Source organism: Octopus sinensis, linkage group LG1 (genome assembly GCF_006345805.1).
Source record: "Octopus sinensis linkage group LG1, ASM634580v1, whole genome shotgun sequence".
Classification (NCBI taxonomy): domain Eukaryota; kingdom Metazoa; phylum Mollusca; class Cephalopoda; order Octopoda; family Octopodidae; genus Octopus; species Octopus sinensis.
The window spans coordinates 58,064,437-58,072,032 of NC_042997.1; positions in this window are offsets into that span (position 1 = coordinate 58,064,437).

Here is a 7,596-nt window from a genome sequence, read left to right on the forward strand (position 1 = left end):
CATCATCGTTTAACGTCCGTTTTCCGCGCTAGCACGGGTTGGACGGTTCGACCGGTGTCTGGGAAGCCAGGGGCCACTCCAGGCTCCAGTCTGATCTGGCAGAGTTTCTACGGCTGGATGCCCTTCCTAACGCCAACCACTCCGAGAGTGGAGTGGGTGCTTTTTACGTGCCACCTGCACACAGGGGCCGGGGGGTCCGGCATCGGTCACGATCGGTTCAAGCTTTTAACGTGCCAGCGGCACGGGGGCAACGGGATCCGGGGTACTTTGGGGATCCGGGGTACTTTGAATGGGTAGGGGCTATGTGGAATTGATGCAGAAAGCAGCCCGGGTCTTTGCAGTCACAGCATATCTCCAGAGATCTCGGTCCTTCGCCATTGCCTCAGTGAGGCCCAATGCTCTGAGGTCATGCTTGACTACCTCATCCCACGTCTTCCTGGGTCTACCACTCCCCCTGATACCTTCAACTGTTTGGGAGTGGCACTTCTTCACACATCTCTCTTCATCCATCCGCAGCACATGACCATACCATCGCAAGCGTCGCTCTTGCACACCACATCTGATGCTTCTTATATCCAGCATTTCTCTCAGGATGCTTACACTCTGTCTTGCATGCACACTGACACTACACATCCAGCGGATCATGCTAGCTTCATTTCTTTCAAGTCTACGCATGTCCTCTGCCCATGTTTCATTACCGGGAAGCACGGCAGTTCGCACACATGCATCATACAATCTACCTTTTGCTCTGAGGGAGAGACCTTTTGTTGCCAGTAGGGGTAGGAGCTTTCTGAACTTTGCCCAGGCTATTCGTATTCTAGTGGTGATACTCTCTGTGCATCCACCTCCACTACTAACTTGGTCACCCAGGTAGCGGAAACTATCAACTACTTCTAGTTTCTCTCCCTGGAGTGTGATGGAATCTGTTTTTTGAGTGTCTGTTGTGTCTATTGTCCCTGTGCATCTGCCGCACATGAAAGCTATCTTATCTGTTAATTTCCCTTTAATGTTGCTGCACCCCTTATGTGTCCATAGCTTACATTGGGTGCATCTTATGGAGTTTCTACCTGTACCTTTCCTACAGATTGAGCAGGGCCACCTACCCAAGGGGGTGTGTGCTGAGTACCTCTTGCTGCTTACTATTACTTTGGTCTTTGCTACATTTATTCTAAGGCCCTTTGATTCTAACCCTTGCTTCCACACCCGAAATTTCTCTTCTAGTTCCGGTAGTGATTCTGCTATGAGAGCTAGGTCATCGGCATAGAGGAGCATATGTATATATGTATATATATATGTATATATATGTATACATATATATATATATATATATATATATATATATATATACTAAGCAATAAGGGTTTAGCAACGAGTTGCCTTACCACATACCGAATTTAGAAATAGCAGTCAAAGGGTTATAGCTACTTCTTCTACTAAAAAGGGAGATCTCAGTAAAAACAGCATTTGGAAGGCACAAACAGGTAAGAGAGAATGAATTGACTGCAATCTATCATACATTTTTTAGTTATCCACGGACGTACGTTTCGAAATCAAGTTTTAAGGAAAGCATACGAATTAAATATTAAATATTAAATAATAAATAATTCTATCTTACCGAAACTTCTTTTCTCTTCAGCGTAGAATACTATAATCATAAATGATTATATATTGAATTTTGAGATACCAGAAGGCACCAACTCCACTCAGTATCAGAGCGAGCTAGAACCCGTGTGTGTATATATATATATATATACACACACATATACACATATACATAAATATATACATATATATATATATTATGGAGATGTACTCGCATAGCAAGTGATTTGATCTGAGATCGTGTGCTGAAACGAAAACAATTGCAGCGTGGAAGGTGTTTATAAGCCACCCAAGAAACACACAAAAAACGCTTGACTCACTTCAACATTCAAGTTCAATTTGTGAAAACACTTTCGTCGCTAAAATCCACGACCTGTTCACTGACAAAAATCCGTGCTGTCAGTGAACAGGTCGCGGTCTTAAAGCGACGAAAACACCTTGACAAACTAAACCCAAATGTTGAAGTGAACCGAACGGGCCCTTGTGCGCCCCTTAAATGGCTCACAAACACCTTCCACGCTGCAATTGTTATATATATATATATATATATGATAAGGATGATGATGATGGTGGTGGTGGTGGTGATGATGATGATGATGATGATGATGATGATGGTGGTGGTGGTGGTGGTGATGATGATGATGATGGTAGTGGTGGTGATGATGGTGATGGTGGTGGTGGTGGTGATGATGATGATGATGATGATGATGATGATGATGATGATGATGGTGGTGGTGGTGGTGGTGGTGGTGATAGTGATGATGATGATGATGATGGTGGTGGTGGTGGTGGTGATGATGGTGGTGGTGGTGGTGATGATGATGATGGTGGTGGTGATGATGATGATGATGATGATGGTGGTGGTGGTGATGATGGTGATGGTGGTGGTGGTGGTTGTGGTGATGATGATGATGGTGGTGGTGGTGGTGATAGTGATGATGATGATGATGATGATGGTGGTGGTGGTGGTGATGATGGTGATGGTGGTGGTGGTGGTGGTGATGATGGTGATGGTGGTGGTGGTGATGATGGTGATGGTGGTGGTGGTGGTGGTGATGATGATGATGGTGGTGATGGTGGTGGTGATGGTGATGATGATGATGATGGTGGTGGTGGTGGTGATGATGGTGATGGTGGTGGTGGTGATGATGGTGGTGGTGGTGATGATGGTGATGGTAGTGGTGATGATGATGATGATGATGATGGTGGTGGTGATAGTGATGATGATGATGATGGTGGTGGTGGTGGTGGTGATGATGATGATGATGATGGTGGTGGTGGTATATTACACTTAAGGACCATGATGTATATATACATATATTACACTTGAGAACCATAAGCCCAACTTCCTCTCCCATCCCAAATGTAGGCTGATCAACCCCTCTAAAAGTGAAATGGATATCATTAGCAAATGTATTCTCAATACTCCAATATCAGAAGGGTTACAGGGCTGACTCAATGGAACTCCAGTACAGCCATGATTGATTGGTTCCATGGTATCGAGAATAAATCAGCCTGCAAATTCACCTGGTTTGACATTGTTGACTTCTACCCTTCCATATTTAAGCCCCTCCTTCTGAAGGCCCTAACTTTTGCTGAGCAATACACCAGCATTAATGATCTTGATATCAGGGTTATCATGAAGGCCAGAAAATCAATTCTGGTCCATGACGATTCCTTCTGGGTGAAGAAGGAAGGTGATCCATTGTTTGATGTCTCTATGGGGAGCTTTGATGGGGTTGAAATTACTGACCTTGTCGGGTTATACATCTTGGATACCCTCAAGAGATGTATTCACCCACATAGGTTGGACCTTTATAGGGACGACAGCCAGGCTATCACAAGCCATATGAATGGCCATGCCATGGACAAGTTCAGGAAGGACTTGATAAAAATATTCAAGGATTTCAGCTTGTCCATAACAGTAACCAACCTGACTATGGTCGATTTCTGGATATAACTTTAGACCTGAATATGGGCAAGTATTACCTGTACAGGAAGCCTATACATCCACAAGAGCTCAAACCATCACCATACTGTAATTAGAAACCTGGTTTCAGGCATTAGCAAATGACTATCTAATCTCTTGGCCAACAGAGAGATCTTTAACAGGGATGACTAGGAACAGGTTTACTGAGAAGCTCATGTATGTGGACAACCCCTAAACACCCTCTCTTCACCTCAAAAGGATTTGGAAAAGGAAAATGATATGGTATAACTCCATTTTTTAACCTAGAAGTTTCCACCAACAAGCTAAGGGCTTCCTGTTGGTAATTAAAAAGCACTTCTCCAGAGGCCACACATATTACAAACCCTTCATCCCTCATAATGTCAAGGTGAGCTACTCCTGCTTAGACAACACTTCATCTAACATCGCATGCATCAACAAACATAAAAATGCACCTGCACCACCCCCAACCCCAACCTGAAACTGCTGAAACCATGTGCCTTCAAGAAGGATTCTGCCTCTCAAGGGCCGTAGTATACAGAGTCACCTTCATGCCATCCAATGGCATTACTAGACACTATACAGGTTTGTTAGCTAATGACTTCAAGGGAAGATACTCCCAGCATATGCATTTGTTCAGATCCAGGGACAGAGAGAGCTCTACTTCCCTGTCTTGTTTTCTCTGGATATTCTGTCACTTCTGAGATGAAATACCTAGCATCAAGTGGACTGTTGTCAACGGAGTGCTACCATATTCACCCAGTGTCCCCAACTGCCAGATCTGACTCATTGAAAAACTGCATATTCTCCAACAACCCACAGTATCCACCAACAAGAAATATGATTTATCTTACTTCTGTCACCAGAAGTATACTCTTCTAGTAAATTTCAAGCCTCTGACAACCCAGATATACCACCTTAGTACCAGCTGCTACTCTGCACCTAGGGCACCACTATCAACCCCATGAGCAGGACCACCAATTAGCAATCCCTAATGCTTACCCATTCCCAATGCATCTCAAGAGTATGATGTGCAAGACTTGTTAACATACCTGAGACTGCTGCAGCTATGGTCAGTTTGTTTCTCAATGTAATAAAAACTGAGTACATGACCATCAATAAGTATGAAAGCCATCTACTTATTTGTTCCAAGGATGTCACACAACTCAAAGCAGTAACTTCAAGTACCTCTGGTAAGAAAGACTTCTTGATTTGCAAGAGACAAGTCTGGAGTGTTCATAACAAGTATTTCAGTCAACAAAGCTGGTCCTCTTCTAGGTGTTTGTAGAGAGCATTCTTCTCAATGGAACTGAAATCTGAACTTTAAAGGAGCTTCAGCTATATTAACAAACATTAAGTCTTGATGCCCACTTCTTTGACAAACTTTAGTTCCAGGTCAACCACTGCTACCTAACCCCTCTAACAAATGTTTGACCAAATGTACTAATCTGCTTACATTTAGCTTTTGTTTAACCAATGACACTTCACACCTCTGACAGCCTTCTAGTTTTAGTTAACCAACATTAATCTATCTTTCTGACAACCTGTGTTCTTAGAATAACCAATATGTCATCTTTCTAAGTCTTCAATCCTAAATTGATCAGTTCTACCTCACCTCTCTGATTACCTTCATTTTTCCATAACTCCCACCTTTCTGATTACCTTCTGTTCAAGATTAATTAATATTAACTTGCATTAAGTGAGCCTTCAATTCTATTTAACAAATGACAATCTTCAACTCTTGGTTGTTGTAGTTGTTTATCTCCAGATCAACCCTGAATGAGCAGATTTATGATCAAAGACCTTCTAACTGAGTTTTAAAGGTTTTACATTACCAAATGTGTCCTTCCTTTTTTGAAGATGCCTGAGTGTTATTTGGTGGAGATTTGGCTTCTATTTCTAGCAGGGTGAGCAACTATCCAGAGGTCTTTTAGCTGGCTTATTCAATCTTGACCATCAACTATGGTGTGTCTCTTCTATAGTTATTTCAATATCATCTATTTTGATGAACATTTTAGTGTCATTCTACTTCAAAAAACTATTTGTTTCACCTAAATTTCTGTTTTCTCACTCATTCTCTAATCTCAATATAACATCTGAGAATATCCACAATAATTTCGTTCTAAAAATTCTCATCTTTCTTTTTATATTTATGTCTTAAGAGTATGAAATTAGCATTAACATGAGTCAAATTAAAAAATTAAGTGAAAAAAACCCCTCTAATATTCAATAGATTCAAAGTTTGAAAAATATTAGCTGACACACAAAAGGTTTAGAATAAAGGAATTCACTTGATACAAGGGAAAGAGAAATGGAGAGAGAGAGAGAGAGAGAGAGAGAGAGAGAGAGAGAGAGAGAGAGAGAGAGAGAGAGACTGTGCAGATGAATGAATGAATGGATGGATGGATAGATGTGTTATTTAGGTGGCAATAGACATGTTTGAAAAATTATGTACGACAGATAGTACCACTGCTATATGTGGTTGAATGGTAAAATAACAGTATCTCATCAACCTAGAACACATTATTTTAACATTACACGTTATCTGAAATAGATAACAGTCTGTCCTAAATCTATTTTCATGTTTTGTAAACATAATAGATTCTCAGATAAGCATACATTATATATTTGATAAAACGTAAGTTTTATTTTGCCTACATATGATATTAGTTTCAAATTTTGGCACAAGGCCAGAAGGTTTAGGGGAGGGACTAATTTGCTTAAATGAACCCCAGTGTTCAACTTTCAACCCTGAAAGGCAAAGTCAACACTGGTGGAGTTTGAACTCAGAACGTAAAGATGGAGGAAATGCCACTAAGCATTTTACTTGGCATGCTAATGATTCTGCCAGCTTGCCATCTTAGCCTACTTATAATATTGGTTTCAAAATTTAGCACAAGGCTAGCAGTTTCAGGGGAGTGGCTAAGTTGATTACATTCTTATTCTAGCAACTATACCTTTGAAATACCCACTTTCTGCTAATTAAATCACCTCATAAAAACATCAGAAGCTATCAGTACTTCTAGGGAGTCTTCTGGGTATCTGAAGTAATTTATTCCATGTTTTCTATTACAGCTAACTGCTCCCCTGCATCTGCCATTTATCAAATCTCTCTTCCTTTTCAGCCTGCCTATGATTTCCCTACTTATTTTGTACGTCCAGTTTACAATAGATATACCAAATGAAATTTGTGCTTATACACTCACGGAGTGGTTGGCGTTAGGAAGGGCATCCAGCTGTAGAAACACTGCCAGATCAGACTGGAGCCTGGTGCAGCCACCTGGCTTCCCAGACCCCAGTCGAACCGTCCAACCCATGCTGGCATGGAAAATGGACGTTAAACGATGATGATGATGACAGTATACCCATAGTAAACCATAGATGCACAAGAACTATAATAGCCTGGTTGGCAAGAAGGGTAGTCTTCATATATATTACCACACATATCAGTTTATAATATTCAGGAACCTGCAGAAAAAGCGTGGCAAAAACTGAACCTTACAAAGATAACGAAGGACAGCAACAAGTGACCAGACACTACAGTGAAGATCCAACCGGAAAAAATAGATGTAAAGTGAGGATGACGATATAATTTATATTTACATAATAATATTATATATATGTGTATATATTATTATGTAAATATCTTTCGACTTATTTTCTTCTACAAATAAAAAAAAATATATAAAGAGTTAAAAAAAATCATTAAAACAATTTTATAGATGTTATTATGAAAGAACGATTTTTAAATAATCGTTCATATCTAGAATTGCTTCCCTTGAACTGTAAGCAAAAGCAAGAAATTTTAACGATATTACACCAGGGATAAAGGTGTATGCTTTAAGACCTCAGAGAACCCGGTGTCACCACGATACAATATCGATGGTGCATCCTCACATGAATGAAGAACTATAGTATATGCTTGTACAGTTATTTTTTCCGGATTACATTTTGGCATAAGAAAGCCATAGGTAGAGTTGCTTCCCTTGATCTATAAATCAAAACGTGTTAGAAAATAATTCAACATTTCAATAAAGAAAATCAAT